Source organism: Microplitis mediator, chromosome 11 (genome assembly GCF_029852145.1).
Source record: "Microplitis mediator isolate UGA2020A chromosome 11, iyMicMedi2.1, whole genome shotgun sequence".
Classification (NCBI taxonomy): domain Eukaryota; kingdom Metazoa; phylum Arthropoda; class Insecta; order Hymenoptera; family Braconidae; genus Microplitis; species Microplitis mediator.
In genome coordinates, this window is record NC_079979.1 from 2,635,353 (window position 1) to 2,660,150 (window position 24,798).

Consider the following 24,798-nt stretch of genomic DNA (forward strand, 5'->3'; position numbering starts at 1 on the left):
GTTCATCTGACGAAAAATTTTAATTTGACCTTTTTTGTAGAGCATCAAATTTCCTTCAAAAAATGTACCGAGTCGATTTCGTTTATCTCGATGGATTGAGAGTTATGAGACAAAAACCCGCTCATTTAAAAAAAATCGAAAATTGCGATGATACACCTCTTAATATCAAAATTGAGGGCTCAAATTGTCACAATAATTTTTTTTTGTCATCCCAAATAATATTTACACAGTATCATTAAAAAAAAAATATAGTCGATTTTTTTGGCCCAGTCTAATATATATATATGCGAAAACAAATCTATCAATTTTATTTTTAAAAATTTATAGCAGAAAATTATTGAAATTAATTAACTTAACTATGTTTTATTCAATGAGCACTTTTGGCCCTAATCTTTTAAATTTTGGAATTGATTTTTTATCAATAGTTTTCAAAATATTGAATTTTGAAAGTTATGAATTATATTTTAATATTTCGGTTTCTTTGTTCCTGAAAGTATCAGAGTAAAATGGCTGTTTGAAGGATGAAATTACGCAAAGTAGGAAGAAAACCTTTCTGGAGGAAATTAAATTTCCTATAACAAAATCTACTAGTTTTTTCTTATAAATCAATACTTTTAGATATTACAGTAATTTGAACCCGAAAAATTATTGTTGAACTTTTAATTTTTTGACTGAGCAATAATAATTCGGAAAATGGTTTCAACTTTCAAACGGGTGTGGTTGCGGTCAGTAGCCAGAGGCTTTTTTTTGGGAAATTTAATTTCCTAAGAATCAACATTAGACTGTTTTCTTTTTAAATCAATATTTAAGCCGAGACACTTATTTTTATGAGAAAAATTTTTTTGAGAATTAATATTGATGATATATATGTTTGTATATTTATTTGTATAAAATCTATCCCTTTCCTTTAGAATATCAAACAAATATCTTACGACTTAGACTTGCATCCTTTAATTCTTGTTACCGTTAAATTTATTGTAATTAATTTTACTATCTAGTTTAATGATCACAATCTTCCGGATACGTGAAATCCCATGCATTCCTCACGTACTAACGTCGTTCACTCTTAATCTGTTTGCTTAAACCTATTCTATATTATCCACTATCATCTATGATATATACATTGTTTTTTAGTGCTATTGTATTTTAATTTCCAATTTATCTTAATTTTAAATCACGAGTGAAATTGTGTTACAATTTATTTGTTGATTTAAATTTTATTTTTGTATAATTAACAGTAATTGAGACTAATTAGTGATTGTTATATAAATATATAGACTGATATATAAATATGTTATATAAATATATATATTAGATTGATTCACTATAATTGACTACTTTTTTTTTCTCGAAACCCCCTATCGAATAATTACAGAGAGGTGAAATAAGATGCCTGTTCAGAATGAGCTCTTGAAATTTATATTTAAAGGTCACTCATTGCAATTTTCTATTTTCCATTTAAATAACATAAGACAAAAAAATTTTGTCTGAAATTTTATACCTCGGCACCCGGGTCGAAAAATTAGATCTGTTTTAAAATAAATGATAAATTCAAATATTTTTCCTTTAATTTAAGTTTATAAATCGTATTTATTTTATATAAGAATTTAATCTGTTTTTGCCCGTACTATTCCTTATCCAGGCTAATATCAGACTTATTTTAGTATGATATTTAGTCTGTTTTAAATCGCGTTCAGACTAAAAACAGACTTTATTTTCTATAATATTTAGTCTGTGTTCAATTGTTTTTAAGGACAAATGCAGGACTTTTTATAAATATAAATAATAATAATAATAATAATAATAATAATAATAATAATAATAATAATAATAATAATAATAATAATAATAATAATAATAATAATAATAATAATAATAATAATAATAATAATAATAATAATAATAATAATAATAATAATAATAATAATAATAATAATCTAGATTTATTAATTTATTTTAATTTTCTTGGTATTTAAAACATGCTAATGCGCTTCCATAATAAGATGTCACACAGAGAAAATGTTGGCTCGAAACCTACCAATTTTTACAATGCTGTCGACTAAACTTGAAACAGGGAGTAAAGCATCCAAAAAATTATCGTGCTCTTACAGAAAATGATTATACTGTATCACATTACTTATTACGCGCGAGAAACTTATCGATGAGCTTCAATATCAATTACTTCCATACATTATAATAATTTTGATGCAGCATAATAATTTTTTATAAGAACATAGTAATTTTTTGGATACTTTACTTTCTGTTTCAAGTTTGGTCGACAGCATAATAAAAATTGGTAGATTTCGAGCCAACATTTTTCTCCGTAGCACAAGAATTTTGATGTTTTCTTCTGCCAAAATATTTTCAATTTTATCCAGTAAATAAGAGAAAATTCTTGACATTTTAAGAGTTGTTTTATCTCTTTTATTAAATGATATAAATATTCAATGAAGACAACTAAAAAATTCAGCTGTCAAATTTTCATTAACTGCCGACATTTTTAAACAAAAGATAGTAAATAAATAGTAAATAAAACATAATCAATTCCGCAACTTAATATTTTTTTATAAATATTGCCCATAAATAAAAATTTTATAAGTCCATGATTTAATCTAGTTTTGTCCTTGTAAATTTTCAGAACTAAAATTTTTTAAAGTTCACGAATTAATCTAATTTAGTCTGCTCGTAACGCGTTTGTTTTTTAAAGTAGCAGGTTGAAAACAGCTTAAAATTTTCATAAAAGATCAAAATCAGATCAAATAGTCCAATCAGACTAAAATGAGGTCAAATTTTTCAGTCCGGGTAGATCAAAAACAGATTAAAATTTTTATCGAAGTTCAATAACAGACCAAGTAGTCCAAATACAGCCCAGTTAGACTAAAATCAGATCAAATTTTTCGACCCGGGGCAATGTCTCATTGTGTAGATAAGCTCAGGATAAGATTTGGAAGGGAATTAAACGCTCAAAACATGATAAAATCTCTCGTCATTTTTTGATAAGTCTATCTGTTTAAATATAAATTTTAAACAAACATTACAAAATTCATGCAGAGCTGAATGAATATCCTGGAATGAATTAATATGTTTTTTAACGGTAGGAATGATGTGTTTCATTATGGGGTAAGCAACTACCCTGGTGATAGTATGAAGTACATGAAAAACCTGAACAACACTTATAGCCTTGTTGGGGATGGCACTGGAAATTAAAAAAAAAGAATTATATACACTGGTCACAAAAATTAAGGGATAGAAAAAAATTTTGAAATTTTTGGGTGATTTATTAGCGAGGTGAAGTTGAGTGATCATACGGGAAAGATTTAGCGGACATAGGATTTCGGAGTATCTTGATGTGCCCAAACTTTGGCTCTAGAACAGCTGTGATTGTTGTGAAGATGATCGGAGGTATTTTTCGTAGTCGAGTCGCTTAGCTCAATTATTAATTGCATCCCGAAATGAGGGTTGGTGCTTTTCCCAGAATTTCGGGTCCAGGCTGGCGAACATATCCGGTACCGGCACTTCTATTAGAATGTTTTTCAATTTAGTGACCCAGTTAAACTGGGTCCTGCAACTTGGGTTATTTGCTAGAATTATTAGATAGATAAGGCAGATTTTAGCCCATCGATCTTTACTCATCTTAAGAATTCTTATTACCCAGTTCACATTCGACTGATTGCCATCACAGAGAGTTGTGTGATACCCGTTTCAAGCCTGATCATATATCCAGGTGTGTTCCTGGGAAGTAACAGGATTTTTTTGAAGAAGTCGTCTCGAGACCCCATGCTTCGATTCCATAGAGCACATTTGGGGCGACGAGGCTGTAAAATAGTTTGCTTTTGGGTGCCCAAGAGTCTGATTTTGCTTTACTTAGGATGGATCACGCTTTGCCTGTCGCAATTTAAGCTTTGCGTAGCGCTGCCTCCGCTGCCGAGCTGCCTTTGGTTGCACTATCTATCATCGTACCCAGGTAATTGTATTTCGCGGTGATTTTAATGGGTTGTCCCTTGACCACGATTTCAATTTTACCTGTGTGTACCGTGAGTTTGTTCTCATCAAAGTACACTTCAAGTGCGGCTAGGATTTCTGTGGTTTCTATAAAAAAAGTAGTGAAAAAGACTACATCGTCCACGAACAGTAGTGCTAGTAGAGTGTTCGGGCCAATACATAAGCCTTTTATACCTTTTTTCTGGAGGAAGGATATTATATTATAGATATATGATATGAATAGTGTTGGGCTAAGTTTGTCCCCCTGCAGTAGACCCTCCGTAGCTTCAAAGACTCTAGACAGGTTCCCCTCTATCCGTAATTTGATGTTTGCCTGCTCGCAGACCTCTTGAACAGTGCCTATCAACTTACCACTGACTCCGATCTTGAAGAGTATCCTCCATAATCGATGATGGGGTACCGAGTCGATAGCTCGGCGGAAGTCTATGTATATGCAGTACACCGCATTGCCGTTGAGCCTAATTTTCGTTCGGAGTGCTGTTATGAGGGTAAATACCTGGTCTAGACAGCTTCGACAGGTTGTTAAGTAGATATATACCTCTATAGTTGGCAGGGTCAACCTGCACTCCTTTTTTAAAGATCAGCGCAACTAGTGCTGAAGGCCAAGCGTGAGGAACTTGTTCGGTGTTCCATATCTTGTTTAGCAGTTCTTTTATATAGTTGATCCAGGAAGGTGGTAAGTGCTGAAGATGTTCTTTTAAAATTGCGTCTGGTCCCGTTGACTTATTTGTCTTGCTATTCGCGATAGCTTTGCGAATTTCATGATGCGAAAAGTCCTTCTCCAAGTCAGGGTGGCGAACATCAGTGTAAACCGTGTCATCAATTGTTCTTGGAGGATAGACCGTAGAATAAAATTCTTCCCATTTGTAGAGCGGTATTGGGTTTGGGTTCCTTGGAGATCTTCTTGGCCTCCTCACCAACAGCCAGAAGTCTTTCGGTTTGGATGTTTGGGCCGTAGTATATCTTATGTTTTGGAGGTAGTTCCAATTTTTTTGTTTTCTAGCCTTACTGAGTTGATTTTTGAGGTCATGCAGTTCAGCAAGGTTCTTTGGAGAAAAGCCTGTTTTACGGCAGTTTCTCTGGCATTTAAATAAGGACGATTTGAGAGCTTTGAGTTCGCAGTCATCCCACGGTTTTCTGGGCATCCTTCTGTTAGGTTCACAGGATGTGATCAGTTTCATTCCCGCAAGCTCGGCTGCTTATCGGTGTTGATGAGATGTATATAATGAGAATAGCGTAAGGTTTTGGGGTACTGAGAGGCGTTCTCTGGTTTCTAGATTACTTTGGCGATGGTAGACTTGCTTCTGTTCACCGTGGCATTCGAGATAGCTATAGATAAAAAGAACCTAGTTCGAACAGGAAAATGATCCGAGCCGTCGGAGTCATCCTCCACTTCAAGTAAATAGACTGTTTTGGCTGCTTCATAGTTACTCCAAACTAGGTCCACAACACTAACACTACTCTGGCCACAATATGTTATTTTACCTTCTCCGTCCTTATTTGTCCTTCCGTTGAGAAGGATAAGACCATTGCTGGACATAAAGATTAGTAGAGAGATACCTTTGGGGGTGACATGGGTGTCCTGGGAAGATCTGGTTGGTTGCAGGTATGTGACATTGGTTAATTCAGGTGGTAGATCGCCATCCAGGTCACCCAAACGAGCGTTAAAATCACCACCTAGAATAATAGGGGCGTCCCCGTTGAGGTCTTCGCATTTGCTAAGTGCTAACTGAAGACGGTTCAGGTTGTCCCCGAGATTCAGGTCTGGCTTAAAGTAGAGTAAGCCCATAAAGACACAACGCTGCAGTAGTTTGATATCAATGATGATCCAGTGGTTGTTTATTGCTATTATGCCCGATTCAAGTTCATCTTTGACCAATGCCAGTCAGCCTCCGCTGCCCCTTCCTTTATTGTGGGATTTTGTTGCATTGGACCAAGACATCTAGGACCTCGGGCCCAGCTTGGCGAGGAAGTTAAACGTAGGGTAAGCCGTGTTCCTGTGAGCCCAATAAAGAAGGTATCATTGGAAATTGGTAGGTTGTTACAGTTTTCTATACCACGACAGTTCCAATAATTAGCAGTGTTGTAAGTGGAGCAGCTATTTTGCCTTTAGCTAGTTTTTTGGGAGGTTAAAGATGGTTTCTTAGATGGTTGCGTGAGATTCACAGATTCTTCGGTCCATTTCTTTGTAAATCCGTTCCAGGTAAGGCATTTTGTCTTTCAGAAAAATTTTGTTTGAGCGGATCCTTGGGTGGTTTCCTTTTGCACGTTCTTCTTCAACTTTTCTTCTCAGTTCGGAGGCTTCTTGGCTCTCTAGTGGGGTTAAGTCATTATCAATGAAAATGTCAGTATCGGCCAGCAGTGTCTTTTTACTCTTCATAATATTAGCTTTGGGTTCATGTTCGTCGAAGTGCACACTGGCCTGGTTTGTAATCTAGGTGGCCCGTGATTATTTCTACCAGGGAAGTTTTTTAATAGTCTCGGGTGAAAAATAAAACTAGATTTAGGCTCGCTTCACCTAATTAACTTCCAACTAAAAAAATTGAAAATTTTCAAAAATTCGGGATGTTATTAGTTTCTAATTTCTAAAACCGAGTTTTCTTCAGATGTCGACGTTTTGAGGTCCTAGGAAGCAAGTCTGACCATCTTCAGAATGATGTCTGAGTGTCTGTATGTATGTGTGTATGTATGCATGTATGTGTGTAAGCTTGCTATTACTTTTAAGCTAATTAACCGATCAGAACGATTCTTGCCGCAATCGAAAAAGCTTGTTGGTCATCAACTTTCCTGAAAATTCCAGATCGATCAATCAATTAGACTCTAAGATATTGAAGACATACGACAATATAAAAATTTCTTTTTCAGTTTTTTGAAAATTTCTCACAAATGAATCTATCGATTGATTCCAAAATCTAATCAGCTCTAGAACCCAATGAAATGCGCCGATTGCCGCCCAACCATCAAAATTAATTAATTTGTTCGAGAGATATCGCGGGAGAAAGAAATGTTAAGAAACGGTTTTTTCCAAATATCTTTGAAACGTTTTAACTGATCAATTCCAAATTTTAATCAGCTTTAAACCTCAATAAAACGCGTCAAATGCCACATTAAACATCAAATTTAATTTATTAGCTCAAACGATATCATCGTTGGAAAGTTAAAAGAGCAACATTTTATGTGATTTTTCTCAAGTAAGTCATTACATAATCTACTAACATGTATTTAAAATCACACCAACTCTTCATAATTAAAATAATAATATCGACGAACAAATTGGAAAAACACAGATTTCAATATTTTTTTCGGATATTTCATGTATTAATGATCTGATTTGAGTCAAAACTTATTTAAATCATTACTTCACTTACATTGATTTTTGCCTACATACACTTTTTTCTTTTTTTTATTGAACCTAATTGTGAATAAATATTGAAAAAACGCTCATTCCTTGATTACACCGGCGCACAAAAAAAAGTTGTTTGTACTTTTGTCTGGGCCCACCTACGGACATGGATATCAACCCGCTGAATCCGAATTTGAAGCCCGTTTGGCCCGGTCACCCTCCAGATTCAAGTAAAATGCAAAAAACCCTCCAAAAAGGCAAAAAATTGCGAAAAACTGCAGTCACAGCGATGACAAATTTTTTTTGGACCCAGATCAAGTATGATTTTTATGTATTTTAATTTACTGAATCTGAATCTATACGTTAATTAGCCCGCAGAGCCGTCAAAATTTGAAAAAATCGCGAAAAATCGAAAAAATTGCAACAAATCATGAAAAATTGAAATTATTGAGATGAAAAAAATTTTTTTGATTCAGATTGCTTACGATTTTTATGTATTTTGTTCCACTGAATTTTAACCTGGAGTTTTCTTGTCCCATTAACGTTTTAAATTTAAAATAAAAATCTCAAAAAACCAAAAGTACTGAAAAAATTGCAGTTATAAACATGAGAAAAAATCTATAAAACATGATTAAAAGCTTTGATTGTATTTTTTCACGCATAAAATACAAGTTTAGAATCTGATAATATAAACAATTGTAATATCTATAACAAATGACGTATAACTAGAATAAAGAGAACGATTTGCTCGAATTTTAAACTGTTCTTCGTTGGTATCGAAATCTTTTGTTCTCAAACCATCTACGCAGTGGATTTTTCTTCCGTTTGTTATCATCTCTCGGTGTATCCCTTTGAAATGCCCAGCAAAAATCGTATCAACATAATATAACATCAACCAAAAACATAGTGTGGGACCCAGGCCGAATTCAAATTCGTTATTTGAATACGAAAGCATTCCTCATAACTTATTTTAATCTTTCGGAAAACGCTTTACGGTTTTTTGCCGATTCAAACTCGCCACAAGCGTGATGAAATCAACCAGCAGTTTTATTACAAAGATGGGAATTACTTCTTGTAATGGTATACTCTCTTGTAGCTAAGTTTTCTACTACTGAAGAGCTGCAATCGCTTGATGACAACGCCTGCGGGCCTACTTTCTCCTCCTTACCAGACACTAGTACTAGGTTTCCGGATCCCTGCATCGCAAAGTACTTATCACTGGTACCTGCCATGACGGCACACATGCCGTTAACCCAGGGACTTTGCCCGATGGTTCTGTTGCCCACCGTCATTACGTGGAGGTGCCCTGATTGCAAGCACAAGCGATCGTAAAGAATTTTTAATGGACTACAAATTCGAACTCTATTCCAGGATGCAAATTTTGTAGGAAAAATAAACGAGACGGAGTGAGCAGCTTGGGTAAGTTTCAAAAACGTGTCTCAAAATTTTTTAGGAAATAGAAAAAGCGAAAACTACAGGACGTTAGTAAAAGAATTGGTGACAAATTACAAAAATTTAGGGTGCTTACTGAACCTCAAACTACACCATGGATTTTCACGTCCACCACTTTCCTGAAAATCTTGGAAACTAAAGCGAAGAACGAGGGAAATGATTTCATCAAGACACAAATGAAATGAAGAGTAACTATCGAGCAAATTAAAATGTCAACATGATGGCAGATTTTTGCTGGATGCTAACAAGAGAAATACCAGAAGAAAACGGAAAACGTAAAAGGAACCCACTGCGTAAGTCATTTAAAGATACAAATGTTTGATACAAACAAACGACAGTCTGAAATTCAAAATCATAGTTTCATACCTTCTCTTTACCTGCTATTTTTTACAGATTTGCAAGTTTTGTCAATTTTTGAATTCTACGATCATATTCCATCCATGAAAATATATTCAAGTTATTCACAATCGTGTTTAATATATTTTTTCGCATACTTATAACTGCAATTTTCCCGATTTGTTTTATTTTTAAAAATTTCGAAATGTTAATAGAGCAAAAAAACTTCAGATTCAAATTCAGTGGAACAAAATACATAAAAATCATAAATAATCCAAAAAATTTGTTTCTTGTTGATAATTTCGATTTTTCATGACTTATTGCAATTTTTTTCGGTTATTCGCAATTTATACAAATTTTGACAGCTCAACGTGCTAATTATCGTGTAGATTCAGATTAAGTGAACTACAATACATGAAAATCATACTTGATCTGGGTCCACAGAAATTTTTTCATCGCTGTGACTGCAGTTTTTCGCAATTTATAGCCTTTTTTTTTGGGTTTTTTGTATTTTACTCAAATTTGGAGGGTGACCGGGCCAAATGGACTTCATATTTGGATTCAGTGGGTCAAAATACATGTTCGTAGGTGGGTCCAGTCGAAAGTACAAACAACGTTTTTTTTGTGTGTTGGTGTAATTATCTTCGGTTCTAAAATTTCGAACTTTAACTTACAACATATCTCTTTTGAGCTTAAAAAGCTCATTAAAAAACAATGCTCTTTTCGAGCTCGAAAATGTATTTATAGTAATGTTGTTGAGCTCGAAAACAGCGGGGGAGAAGGCCGCGGGAGAAAGAAAAAATTAAAAACAGTTTTCTGCAAATATCTTTGAAACAACTGAACCAAACAATTCCAAAATCTAATCATCTCTAGAGCTCAATAAAATGCGTCGATTGTCGCCTCAACCATCAAAATTCGTTCATTCGTTTGCGAGATATCGTGGGAGAAAGAAATTCTAAAAAACGGTTTTTTTCGAAAACAATGGCATACAAAAGTATTTTTGAGTTCAAGGAGCTTGAAAACACCGGGAAGTTTTGGCTTCGTATCTAATTTTTTCATTATTGAATAATTTCAAATATTATTCGTCACTCCTCTTTTAAATAAAAAATTAACGGCTGACGCAGCTACGCATTCTCTAGTCCATTGAGTGCTTACCATCAGGAGTACATGGAGAAAAATGTTGGCTCAAAACCTATCAATTTTAATTATGCTGTCGAGCAAAATTGAAACAAGAAGGGAAGCATCCAAGAATTTATTATGCTCTTATGAAAAATTAGTATGCCGCATCACAATTATTATAATGTATGGAAGTAATTGTTATTAAATCTTATCGATAAGTGTCTTGCGCGTAGTAAGTATTATGATACAGCATAATACTTTTTCGTATGAGCATAATAATTTTTTAGATGCTTCTCTTCCTGTTTCCAGTTTGGTCGACAGCATAATAAAAATTGGTAGGTCTCAAACCAACATTTTTCTCCGTGTAGAGTCGTCTTATACAATCCACTCTTCTTATAATAATCTAATTTTAACTGATGATTTTCTTTCGAATAATATTCGCACGAGTATGCATCATCACTATGACTTCGAAATCATGCGACATCATTACTTTTACCACAATAATAGAAATTTTTCCTACAGTTATGGAAACTTCCCAGAATTCTGAGAAATGCAAGAAAAATCACTATCAATTTCTTGATGCATACTTAATCATCAATCATCGATAATTTAGAACAACAATGTAATCGTGAATCCTTGAGAGTTTATTTTTTGTTTTAATTGTTCCCGCCTCTTTGATCTTCAACTTTGTTGATAATTTAAATCAATAAGAAATAATTGACCTTTAATTTATTTCTAACGGATCGAAGTGTCAAGAAATCAGAATGACGAAACGAAATTCGCAATAAGTTATTTTGGTTGCAATAGGAATTAAAAAAAAAAATGTGAGATAAAATTAGCGACCAAATACTAAATTCAATAACTTTAAATTGACAAGAAATCTATTTAGATTTCTAGATAGTCTTGCATCGATAGATAGTTGATCTAAGGTATCTTTGTTATTTTCTGGTATTCAAATTTTTTTATTAAATTTTTCCATAAAAATTTTCGTTACTTTATTATCGTTTAAGTTCAAATTTACGTAACTTCATTATTGTCAAGTCATAAAAAAAATCTAAACATTTTTCCGAGAGAAATTCAATTTCTTATAAGAGTACTCCAGTACCTTTCTGCATAAACTTTATAGTTTTGTAAAAGTATTTATTTTAATTTTTCAGCTCAAGAGATAAAATCAAAATGGCAAAAATAATTTTGTTATTACCCAGAGTGGAAATGACGACGGGACCAGGCTTGGCCCATGTATGTAGAACCTTGGACCGAGTTTGTAAGCCAGCCTTGGTTCAGCCTTGGTAGAAGTCTGGAATGACAACATTGGGCCAATCCTGGTTGCTAAACCTGGCCCATGCTTCGTTGCCAGTCCTGGCCTAGGCTTTTTTGCAAGACCTGGCCCTTACATCGAGGAAACAAATAAATTTAATTTTAAAAAATTTCTATTGTTATTAACCTCGTAGAGTTCATGATCTTTAACGTTTAAACTTTCTAAGGGAGGTAAATGATGTGAACAAACTCAGTAAAATTCTGTTGGGCTCCGGGCACGAACTGCCATCCTTCTGATTGCTGGATTTAAACGGTAGCTACTGGACGAACCTACTAATGTTGAACTGACACATGTATATGATCTACTTATTAAACCATAAGTACAGCCAAACTTGGGTAATCCTACCTTGGCCCAAGCCTGGTTTGCCATTAGACGGCCAAGGCAGGGGCACCCAGTCTTGGCCCAAGCCTGGTTTGCCATTAGACGGCCAAGGCAGGGGCACCCAGTCTTGGCCCAAGCTCGGGTAATCATTGTAACGGTCAAGGCTAGGTTACCCAGCTGTGGCCCAAGTTTGGCTTGTCATCGGATGGCCAAGACAGGGGAACCCAGTTTTGAAGTTATCGGTTTTCTGACGATTTTTCAGCGAGATCTCGACTTTTTCTAATTGAATTGAATTCGTGTCAAATTTTAGAGCTTTTTACATCTTACTTTGGACTTATTCATATTTTTGATTTTATTTCGAACTTCTTCGTCTTCACTTCGAGCACGACAGCCATTCACCTTACTTTTGACTAACTGAATTAAGTCAAAAGCAAGCAGTATTTTTCAGTGTGAAATGTGTTGATTTTTTGTTAATAAAACTAATTGATTGTTATGTAACTATATTTTTAATATAAGTTAATCATTAATAATAAAAAAAGAGCTATCTGGCCTCACCCGAAAGGGAAAGGTAGATTCGTTATTTAGATACACTGTAAGAAAATATTCCTGACGTCAAATCAGATTCGTTTGGCTTAAGTACTCCGTGCGTTTGGATACAGCCAAGCGCGTCAAGAAATAAGTCTACCGCCCTCTAAGTTTGACAGTATATTTTGCTCCAACTGAGAGTTTCTTGAGGGAAGGTACCAAGTCGTTTGAACTAATTCTATAGTATTTGATATAACTCAATAACTTTCTTCATTAAAAAAAAAAAGTTTTTAAATTAGTTCGAGTCATTGATGCTGTTGATACAATAATGATTTTTATTTTATATAAAATAGTTAAAAATTTCACTCAAAGTAAATTGTGAAATGATCGAAGGTAGGAATTTTTTTTTCTTCCTACGATATTTATATCTACAATCTTCCAAAGTCCAAAATATAAATTTTCATTTGTTGAGGATTTTTAAGTCTTAGATATAATTTAAAATCGATAAATTATTTGAATTTAGGCGGCCATTAAAACATCAAAGGAATTGAGGCTTTCGAGAACTAAACTAGAATTTGTTTTTTGACTCGGGTACACGGAGAGAAATTTATGGTAAACGTTACTAGTACGTTTATGAAATATCATCCCGTACCGTTATGGTAATGATTACTTGGAAATATGGGATATAGGCCCATACTTTCTGGGAAAAGTTCCCATCAGAATGGGAACAATTCCCATAACTATGGTAAAAGTTCCCATATCGCATGTGAAAGAAGTATGGTAATGATAACCATAATATTATGGTAGTCGTTCCCATTATACTATGGTAAACGGTACTATAATATTATGGTAATGGTTACCATATATTATGGTAACCATTGATATATATTATGGTAATTATTACCATAATATTCTAGTAATCATTACCATAATATTATGGTAATGGTGACCATATTTATGGTAACGGTGCCGTTCCTATAATAAAAATTTAAAAAAAAGCGGTTACCATACATTATTGGAACCATTCCTATAATAAATTTTAAGTATTACCATAAATTTTTCTCCGTGTATGGAAACTTCCCAGAAATGCAAAAAAATATTGCCATGAACTTCTTGATGAACTTGATCGTCGATACATTAGAACAACAATTTAATCGTTAATCCTTGGGGGTTCATTTTTGTTCTTAATTGTTCCCGCCTCTTTGATCTTTAACTTCGTCGGTAGTTAAAATCAACAATAAACAATTGGCCTTCATTTTTTATCTGCCGGATTGAAGTGTCAAGGAATCAGAGTGACGCAATTAAATCTGTGATAAATTATTTTTGTTGCTGCTAAAAGAAATTAAAAAAATCATACGAGATAGATAAAGCGAACTAATAATGGAGTCACTGACTTTAAATTAACGAGAAATCTATTTAGAATTCAGTTCTTAGTCTTACATCGATAGATAGTTGATCTAAGGTATCTTTGTTCATTACTTGTACTAAAATTTTAATTATTGAAATTTTCTATTATTAATTTTCCTAATTTTACTATCGTTTAATTTAAATTAAGGCAAATTTATTACTATTGAATCATATAAAAAAGTCTAAATATTTTTCGAGGAGAAATTCAATATCCTATAAAAATATTATAGCTTTTTACAGAATCTTCATTATTTAGTAACAATATTTATTTTAATTTTCCAGATCCAGGCATACAATCAAAATGGCGAAAATAATTTTATTATTATCTATTTTCTTATTAATCGGCATATATTCTAGTACTGCATGGGTTAAACCTCCAGGTCCAGGTTGTGACGGCAAATGGGTGAGTAATTATTACAATTTAGTAAAACCTGAGTGAAAAACATTACATATATATAACTAAATAGAATTATTTCTAAATATGTGAAATCATTTTTGGGGAGCAGTAAGCATCAGATTTGCTAACAATTTGATTTCTAATCGAATTAGAAATTTTTAACTGAAGGTAAAATGCTAGAATTTTCAACGACCGCACGCGCGTTACGAGGATTTGAACCCGGGACCCTACGCACGAAATACTGACGCTCTAACTACTGCACTATGCAACCAATCGTGGTTTCTAAATTAAGTTATGCTAAATAAAAAACGATTATCTATTATCACTCATGACTGATAAAAAGAAAGCTTTGAGTCGACTTGGTTTGAGTTGAGCCAAATATTTCACGACTTCAAACACGGTAAAACACGTTACGACTTTGGCTGAATGGCCAAACGTATTTGAAGGAAATCATCTACTCAGATACATTGCGTACTTGTGACTTAAAAAAATTCGCAGCTACATTTATGGCCATATGTGCCTCATATACGATTGAATAGTTTTCAATGAATTAATACAACAAGTCTATCTTTCCATGTATCGGTGCATACGCCCCGTATACGGCCATGTATAGTTATATACGGATGTATATACGTATATAACTATACGGCTTGATATAGAAAAGTTGTATTCCCACATATGATCATTTATGGCTATATTTGGTCGTATACGTCTATATACAGCTATGCAATTTTATTGACAAAATCATAAATGGTCCAAATGTAAATCATTTACGGGCATATATGAAATTCACATGGCCATATGTAAACTATATATGAGCATATATATAAATAAAAAAAAAAATTTCCGAAAAACGAGATAAAACAAGAATTTTTTTTACTTTTTGCACACCTCAAGCGCGAAAGCGCAGAGGGTGCTTTATCAACGGTTTTTTTTATTCGACTATTTTACTCACATAAAAATCTTTCTACACTTTTTTTATTACACTAAGATAGGTAAAGTCGTATACCAGCATGTAGATAATTTACTAAGGAACAATTTAAACCTAAAATTAAGTCGTTTCATTATTTTATTCGTTTATAATCAATTATCTTAACTCAAGAAAATAAGAAATAAAAAAATCATGTTGGTGATTTGTAAATTGAATAAAAGTTCATAATAAAAAAAAAGTACATTAATATTATATTATAAAAGAAATGATTAAGAATAAAATGAGCGATTGAGGTGTGCACTTTTGGATTTTCCAACATTTTATTTTTTTACGTTTAACTCGGGTTATTTTTTTCTTTTTACCTTACATTTACTGGATAACTAACGCAAAAATGAAACAAAATCTAAAAATTTATTTTTTCATTTTGGTAATGATTACACAAATTGAGGGACAAAACTTTGAGCAATCGGCCCGGATGAACGGTTCAATGGATCGACTTGAAAATTTCCAGGGCTTTTGGGGGTACATTCAGCTATAAAATCACCGTGCAGCATTACATTTTCCATCAATATTCTTAAAGCAGCGGTTGATTAACTAAAAAATCAGTGTCCCCTGATCATATACGACCATAGATAATATCTAAGATGAGTCAGAAATAGATTATGTCATTTTACATGTGCCAATATATGCCCACATATAATCATATATGAATCATCTACGACCATATATGGCTGTAATTGACCATCTATGATTCGTTTTTTCCGGGTTAATCATATTGTTTTTGTTTTCAGTGTCATCCATCATGGGGTTATCATTGTTGTAAACATCATGTCTGCAGTGCTCATTTCTGGCAAGGTGCCTGTATGCCTATGTTCGATTGGATATGGTCAAGAGGATAATGAAGAATAAGAATAATCCGTCAGAATAATTGTCAAGACAAAAATAACGTAGTTATTTTGATTATTGCTTTGTATGATTCTTAATAAATATCTTGATAATATAAACTAATATTTCAGTATTATTTTTCTCATTTTAAAATACAAATTATTTTCTTAGCAGCTCTTTATTATTTCTGAACAGTATAGAAAGTTCCTATCGAAAAAATCCCTGCAGGATTATATAAGAATCCATAGGAATCCAAATGGGAAACTATGAAGTTTCATGAGAATTCATGGTGATCAACATAAGAAAGTACAGATTTCTATAGGAATTCATGTAAGAAAGCATGGGTACGTGCATTCTAATATAGAAATTCCGTATGGGAACTTAGGTATCTGAATTCCTACGTGAAAATTTAATGCACATGGTAAACCCTGCATAAGTTCACATAGAAATCTAAAATAGGTTTCTCTATGGAGTTTTGCATCGCTTAGAATCCCATGGAAAACTGTTGTAACAATCCATATAGGATTCAGAACAAGGCTTCTATTTGAACTTAGTATGCTGTGGATTCCCATGAAAATTCAGGTAAGAATCTGTAACCAGAGTTAGGAATAATACAACTGTGTACTCGGGAAGTAGATAGGACCTAACGGCTGCCTGCGGTAACCTGACGGCTTATGACAATACTAAAAATTCTAATACCTACTGAGTTGCCACGAGGCAAAGTTACAGGGCACATGCGTAGGTCGAGGCCTAGTGATACTAACGAGTCAGCCTGGGGGAAGAGGGACGATTTCGTACCAACCATAGCTGAACAAACATCGCCTTTTATTCAGTATACTTAAACCTGTAAACTTCAAGAAGTAATTGTAAAATTAGTTATGTATCTACTACACATCATTGGTCTTGTGATTATTCCTTCGTGGACGTAGTAAAGGAGTTTAGAACAAGGAAACTGGTGATTCATAAAATAGGCCTTCATTCAACTGATCACGTATAATGGGAACATCCATAAATTACGTAACATATTTTGAGAAGGGAGGGGCTTTTCAATTTGTTATGAATTGGTACGTTAAGGGGGGATGTCAATTTAACATATATTACGTAACAGAAATTGAATTATATTGCTTAGATTAAAAATTGAACGAAAATTCGAATTGTATATCCCGAATCGAAGAATTGATTCTCTATAAATTTTTTTGATTCTCCCCTGTTTTTCACAACTAAAAGGAACCAAAAGAGAATTATATGAGATTCCTTTCTAGAAATCTCATAGAATCCAATAGTTTCTCATGAATTCTGATTGAGATTTTATAAGAATGAATGAATTTTATGAGAAGTGCTATAGGTTAGTATAGAGCCTTTTACATACAGCCATAAGGATCTATCGGATTTTTTAAGCGGGGATTCCACATCCTCATTCAACTCTATGTAACTTCGATAAGGGTGTACGTTCTTTCCAAAATTAAATTTTTTTACTTGGCCATGATATAAATCATTGATTTGTGATTCAAAAATAATGAAAAAGTCAATTCCAATGCCGTTTAGCCCTGCCTGAGTGATGATACTTAACCATTTCAGTACAATGAGGAAAATATACCACTCTTCGAAAAAAATCTCTTATATTTTTTTTGTGAATCCATCCATTTAAGAGATATGAAGCTTAAAGTTGGATTTGTTGCAAAAAATTCGCGTTATAGTTTGAAATGTTATAACATTCTAATACATAGACAAACAGTTAAGCGCTATATCAATTTTTTTGTAAGAAATTCACCGCTCTTCAAAGAAGGTGTCCTATATTTTTTCGTAAATTCAACCATTTAGGAATCATTAAGAAACTTACAAAATTATGAGTATTGTTTATATATAATTTGATTATATTTTTAGAATTATACTATAAATAAATTGAAATCGTACTAAATACCAATTTTGTAGGAAGTTTCTTCTCTGTGTAAACAAATTCACCAGGGTACTGATATAATGACGCTCTATTAAAGCCACTAAAGTATCTAGTCTGCAAACACAAACATGAATATTTTTTTAACTTCCTGCGAAGAAAATCGATGATTTTCGAAAAATTCGGGAAGTTATTGTTTTCACCCCGATTTTCGAAAATCGAATTTTCATCAGATGTCGACGTTTTGGGGTCCTAGGAAGCTATTCTGACTATTTTCAGAATGATGTCCGAGTGTCTGAATGTATGTGTGTGTGTGTGTGTGTGTTAGGGTGATTCATTTCCGCAAAAGTTTTTTTATTTCAAGTCTTCAAGCAAAACCTCAATTTACATCGAAAAAAAAAAAATTCTCACCAAATCTGAGCTCTTAATTCCAATGCTAAGTACTTGTCATTTGATTTCAAAGATTTCCCATTCAAAATACACGTAAATTAAATTACTTTTCTTTTAACTTTCTAATACTCAGCTGCATTTCATGATATCAAGGCGGTTTTGGTCGCAAATTGTAGGGCATTTAGTGTTCTTCAAAAGTGCCCATAGTTACTTAGCTGTAATTCCAGCTGTTACACTTGTGTCCGTTGTAGAACTCATTTTTCCTATGAAATTGACGTTTATTGGCTTGCAGAACATGAACCAATGAAAGTACATCAAAAATGTCAGAAAAAATTTTATAGGAAATTTTATTTCCTTCGAAAAAAGTCCTATGAGTCAAGTCGCTAAAGTCCATAGTTTCCGAGTTATAATCATTTTAATAATGTAAAAAATATAATATAAAAAAAAAAATTATAATTGATATTTTATTAAACTCGTAGAGATTAGGAGTTCAGGTAGTGGTTTTTCTTTTCTAGTTCTGACTTTCTTAGGCATCTTAATGTAGGTTACTTCCTGTATTCGCCAGCTTTTGTACCTCAGCTGAGCGCTTATTCATCATCATCGCTTTTATTGTTGCTCTTAGAGCGAAAATATTTATTTCGTGTGCCAGGTTCTCTATAAAATTCTCGGGGTTTATAGCTTTTCCTAATGTTTGGCTCATTTGACTCCTGTAGCTTATTGTTGCTGGGCTTCTGAAAACGGTGTGTTCTGCATTGTCCACGGGCGCTCCGCAACTGATGCAACTCGGATCTATCCGATGTCTAAATCTTGCTAGATATTGTCCAAAGTACCCATTTCCGGAAATTACTTGTGTGGAGTATAAGTCGACTAAAACGCCGTTTCCGACTCTCTGTGTAACACTTGGAAATAACTAATGAGTCCAGTGCCCTGCTTTGTGATCATCCCAGCGCTGGCAGATTCTTTAATCCCTTCTGTAATTGAGGCTCTCTTGTCCGTATCATGGTTTTGAAGTTCTGCATGGATGTCCGCTCTTTCTCTTATCAAGAGATCTGTAGGTGGAATGCCTGCTATCACTTGCGCTGCAAGTGTTCAAACTGTTCTGTGCGCTGAGACTTCTCTGATTATGCTCATTCTCTGGGGCGATGTTACCATTCTCCGTAGGTTAGAGTTCACTATGGCTGCTGCCCAGATTCCTGATCCATAAATTATCGTGGAGTGCACCACGTTATCCAGTAATTTTCTTGTTTGGGAATCGGGACCTGCCGCATTTATCATTACTCTGGATGAGGATGCCGCAACCTTACTGGCCTTAGACGAGCATTGTGCTACATGCACTTTATAGGTGAGCCTGTTTTCTAGTTGCACTCCAAGGTATCTCAGCGATTTCTGCAGGGCAATATCGCAACTTTCCAGGCGGAATTCCGAGAGTTTATAACTGCGTCTGTCTGAAATGAGGATCGCTTCGGTCTTGTTTACTGCCATTGATAGCGCATTCTCTTTAATCCACCAGCTTGCGCGTCGTAGACTTTCATTTATCTGTGTTTTCATTATCGCTGTAGTGTCAGCAAACGCCACTAGAGCTTCATTATCGGCAAATCTTACCATAAGAGTATCTTCATGTAATGGAATTTCAATGAGCTCATCGTACATTAGGTTCCATAGAAAAGGACCCTGTACCGACCCCTGGGGAATCCCTGCAGTGGCTCTGTATTTCTGCAGTTCATCATCCGTATCGTAGAACATGACCCGTTCTGTCAGATAGCTGTCGATCAATCGTATCAGGTGCGGTGGAAATATTTTCTTTCACCATAGCCATAAGGATCCTATCCCATCGGGCAGTGTTAAAAGCATTCCGTATATCTAGCGTTACTACTGCACTGTAACCTTTTCTTCTCTTTGTACCTTGCTTAGCTTTTCTCGCAATATCTAACACTGCTTTAATTCTATCAATAGTCGATTTAACTTTGGTAAAACTAAATTGTCTAGACGAGAGTCCACCTACGTTTTTAAGATGTTCCTTCATTCTGGCCAGCAATAACCTCTCAAGTAGCTTTCCTAAAACATCCAGGATGCTGAGTGGTCTGTACCATGACGGGTCATCGGGTGGCTTGTTTAGCTTCGGAATGAGAACCAAGCGTTGCTTTTTCCACGGTGTTGGGAACTCCCCCTTGCTAAAGCAAGCGTTAAAGGTCTCTAGTAGCAGCTGTGGCCAAGTTTCCCCCGCGATTTTTAATATTTCACTAGGGATATTATCTAGTCCGGGTGACTTACGTGGCGGCAGTCTTTTGGCAGCATTCTGCAGTTCTGGGAGGCTGAATCGGGCTGGTATGTCTTTTTCATGATGCATCTGTGGTCGGGGTTGGTGCTGAGAAAAAAAGTGTGCCCACAATATCAGCCAGACGTTCTAGCTTGCCGAGCCCCTTTGCAGAGGTTTTTCCACTACTATCTCTTGCTTCGGCCAATTTCTGCTTTCAGTATTGTCCTTGCTTCTTTATATTCTAGTTCAGCTTTTGTGATATCCTTCTTCCTTTTCATTCTTTGCATCTTGCTTCTAGCCTCAATGCAGTTAGTCCGGAGTTGTGCGATTTTTGGGGTTCACCAGTACTTTGGCGTTCTTTTCCCCATATTACTTCGTCTTGGCATCGCTTTGTCGCCCACTTGAGTTATTGTGTCGATCGTGGATCGGGCAAGTTCTGCAGGATTGTCCGAGTCTGCTGGCTGAGTTAATTTATCGGTTTGGCTTTCGGCCGTCAGGGCCTTTTGAATGCTCCTTCGTCCAGTTTCCGAAGTATCCAACCTCTTGCTTGCGATGGTTTTGTACAGGGCTTCTTGCCGTAGGTTGGTGCTATCTTGAACTCGATGTACTGATGGTGTGTGTGTGTGTGTGTGTGTGTGTGTGTGTGTGTGTGTGTGTGTGTGTGTGTGTGTGTGTGTGTGTGTGTGTGTGTGTGTGTGTGTGTGTGTGTGTGTGTGTGTAAACTCTTTGTAACTTTTTAACTAATAACCCGATTTGGATGCTTAAGGCGACAATTGAAAGAGCTTATTAGCCATCAACTTTCCTGAAAATTTCAGATCATTTGACCGAGTAGACTCGATGATATTAGCGATTTACGAAAAAAAAATTTTTTTTTTTAGTTTTTTGAAGCGGACTTACTAAAGTTTTTAAAGCCGCCTTTTGATTCACTGTGCAATTATTGGTAGCTGATATATCAGCTACCAATGATCGCATATCGATGATTAAAGCCAAAAGGATGCTTTTCCGTTTGAAGGCTGATTCCTCAGCAACAAATTATCGTATGAGGCTGGAAAAATCAAATTCAAGCTAAATAAATTTGCTAACTGATCTATAAATTGTTTTGGCTGAAAAAATTGTCCTAAGCCCGTGGATCCTCTGAAAGAAAAAGAAAAATATCGAAAATTTTTGTCCCACACTACTTCACATAATTGCGCGATAATGGTAGGTCTATAAAAAATATTGGTCGAAAGATCTTAAAACTAGAGATTTCAAGCTCTAAAAGGATTTTTTTTAATAAGAGAGCTCTATTGTAGCAACTGCTACCAAAACTTATTCTTCAGAAATGATTCTCATAGTTATGGGAACTTTTCCCAGAAATTATAAGAAGATTACTATCAATTTTGATGACCTTGATCGTTGATTATTTAAGACAACGATTTAATCATACATGTTCTGCATTTAATCTTTTAATGATTTTAATTGTTCCTGCCTCTTTGATCTTCAACCTCGTCGATAATTATATAAATAACAAATAATTGACCTTTCATTTGTATCTGACGGATCAAAGTGTCAGGGAATCAGAGTGACGCAACAATATCTGCGGTAAGTTATTTCAGTTGTAATCAAAATTTTAAAAAAACTGTTAGATAAGAAAAGCAAACAAATAATGGATTAAATGACTGAATTGACGAGAAATCTATTCAGAATTCAGTTCTCAGTCATGCATCGATAGATACTTGATTTAAGGTATCCTTGTTAATTTCTTGTACTGAAATTTTTTATAGAAATATTCTATAAAAATTTCTTTATTTTATCATCGCTCAATTTAAATTTTGGCAAATTTATCACTATAGATTCATATTCAAAAATCTAAGTATATTTGAGAAGTTTAACTTCCTTTAAGTATATTTCAATAGCTTTCTACATAAATTTGATCGTTTAGTAATAATTATTATTTTAATTTTCCAGGTCAAGGCGTAAATTCAAAATGGCGAAAATAATTTTGTTATTATGTATTTTCTTATTAATTGGAATATATTCTAGTGCTGATGCAGGCTGTGACGGCAAATGGGTCAGTAGTTATTACAATTTAGTAAAATCTTTAATAGAATAAACTATATAGAATCATATGAAATTTTATATAATTCATATGTAATCATAATGTTATATATGAATATTTATAAAACAGATATAAATGCAAATAAATCACTAAAATCATGTTATTAATCTGATAAACGGCTGCTTTTGGGGGCCAGCCCTGAGACTTCCTACTGTTTTTGATTTCGAGAAGCTCCTTTAACGCCATGAATTATAATATATATATACGGAAAAAAAAGAACTGATGCTACAACAGGACATGTCCCTGTGTGCACACATGTGTGTGCACGTGTGCATAAACGTGTGTGTGCGCGTGCGCACGTATGTGTGTGCGCACATGTATGTGTGCGCGCGCGTATGTGTGTGTGTGTGTGTAAAAAAAATACATATCTACGTCATTGATTTTCAACTCCACTGATATACATTATTTTTTTTACTACAAATCCAAGACTATTCCTGTGACTGCAACAGGAATGGACCTGTGGCTGAGACAGGACTGATCTTGGAGCTGTCACAGAAGTATCCTGTTGCAGCCACAAACTCATGCTTCAGGAACGCTCTTGTTGCAGCAACATTTCTTTTTCGTCCACGTAATTGCATAGAATTATGTTCAATGAAGTATACTCACGCATAACCTTTTTTACTCGGAATAGTCCATAGAAAATGATTCAACCGCTTCATTTATGTTTTCAGTGTCATCCGTCACAGGGTCATAATTGTTGTCAAAATCATGTATGCAGTGCGCAGTTCTGGCAAGGTAATTGCATACCACTGGAAGATTGGTTGTGGCGACGAGGAAAATAAAAATTTGGAATTATTTGTCACGATAATTATCATGACAAGAATAATATCATTATTCTGTAATATTATTCTATATAAATAATAAATATCAATAAAAAACTCAATAATATTAACTGCATTTTTATTATACTAGCGTACATCTTTCGCGCGCAAGCACGCGCGTGTCATTTTTCATATTTTATTTTAATGTATATTTTTGTGTCGTTTGCATATATTTTTTCGCTTTCGACCAATCACGTTACGAATAGTTTGGCTTTACATATATTTCATCTAAATTTTATTATAGGATTTATTTAGTTCAAGTACAAATTGTTGTCAAAAATCAACACAAGATACATATATTACTGAGAAATCTTTTCATAGAAAATTTTTCGTTTCTTTAGTGTTGAACAGTTCAATACCATATAGATTGCAGTCCATACTGCTAAAATGTAATTTAACAGGATTCTCTTTTATAGAAAAATGAACTTCCTACAATATTATTGTTTGATTTTTAATTCGAAGTTTCTTGTTTAGTTAGTATTAACAAAAAAACGTGAAGTACCAGGGAAAAGTGACGGACGGATAGTGGAATCAGGTTTATTCAAGTTGCTTATCACGATCAGGAGTGAAGTTAAACAAGGATCAAGAGCGAAAATTGGTAGTAGCATAAGAAGAAATTTAAAAGATTAGATTTATTGACATGACTCCTCAATCGGTGCGGCTAGTTATAGTTTTTATATAAATTTAAGCTGAAGTTTGATTTAGACCTGGTCGTAGAGAGTGGTGATTGGCACGGAGGCAAAAATTCATTGCATATTATTCCAAACAGTTGGGAAATTTGGGCCGTTATCTAATAGCACATTACAGGTCGTTTTTGAATCAGCACAATTATTTCTGCTCGGTGTTATGTAGATTTAATGTTCATGTGCAGCCTTATTACTTTCATTTGTTTGCTTGTCACTTCAATTTACTCATTTCTGTTTTCAATTGACATTTTTAATTAACCAAATAAAATAACTTAAAGCGAGTGATAATAATATTTTTGTCTTATTTAGTGTTCACTAAGTGACTGTAAATCTCAGATTTCTCGTTCTCTTACAGTTTCTGCATCATCGGCTTGAAATCAATTTGTTTCTTACTGGCTGCTGACACTGAATCTTAGAGTTACGATGCAGGTCATCATGAAAAATATAGTGGGTGACTCAGGATGAAACACGCGATTTCAGACTGCGCGTGATGTCAGCACTCACTTACGGCTCGTGCAGCCAATTTCACCCTAGTCTCAAATCGTTTTGTTTCATCCCTTGTGACACAATATATTATTTTCATATATTTTTATGGTGTAAAAATGAATCATAACAT

General features: G+C 34.3%; 2 long non-coding RNA genes across 3 annotated transcripts; both read left to right on the forward strand.

The window, feature by feature from the left end:
* Positions 1-13,741: 13,741 nt before the first annotated feature.
* Positions 13,742-16,159, forward strand: LOC130677281 (uncharacterized). The gene is made up of 3 exons (XR_008991564.1): positions 13,742-13,878; positions 14,106-14,226; positions 15,943-16,159. It is a non-coding gene; the product is annotated as an uncharacterized LOC130677281 (long non-coding RNA).
* Positions 16,160-22,182: 6,023 nt separating this feature from the next.
* Positions 22,183-23,563, forward strand: LOC130677381 (uncharacterized). 2 transcript variants are annotated; one of them, XR_008991592.1, is made up of 3 exons: positions 22,183-22,302; positions 22,525-22,627; positions 23,347-23,563. It is a non-coding gene; the product is annotated as an uncharacterized LOC130677381 (long non-coding RNA). The 2 variants fall into 2 exon arrangements; XR_008991591.1 differs by having other exon boundaries at positions 22,249-22,429.
* Positions 23,564-24,798: the final 1,235 nt, after the last annotated feature.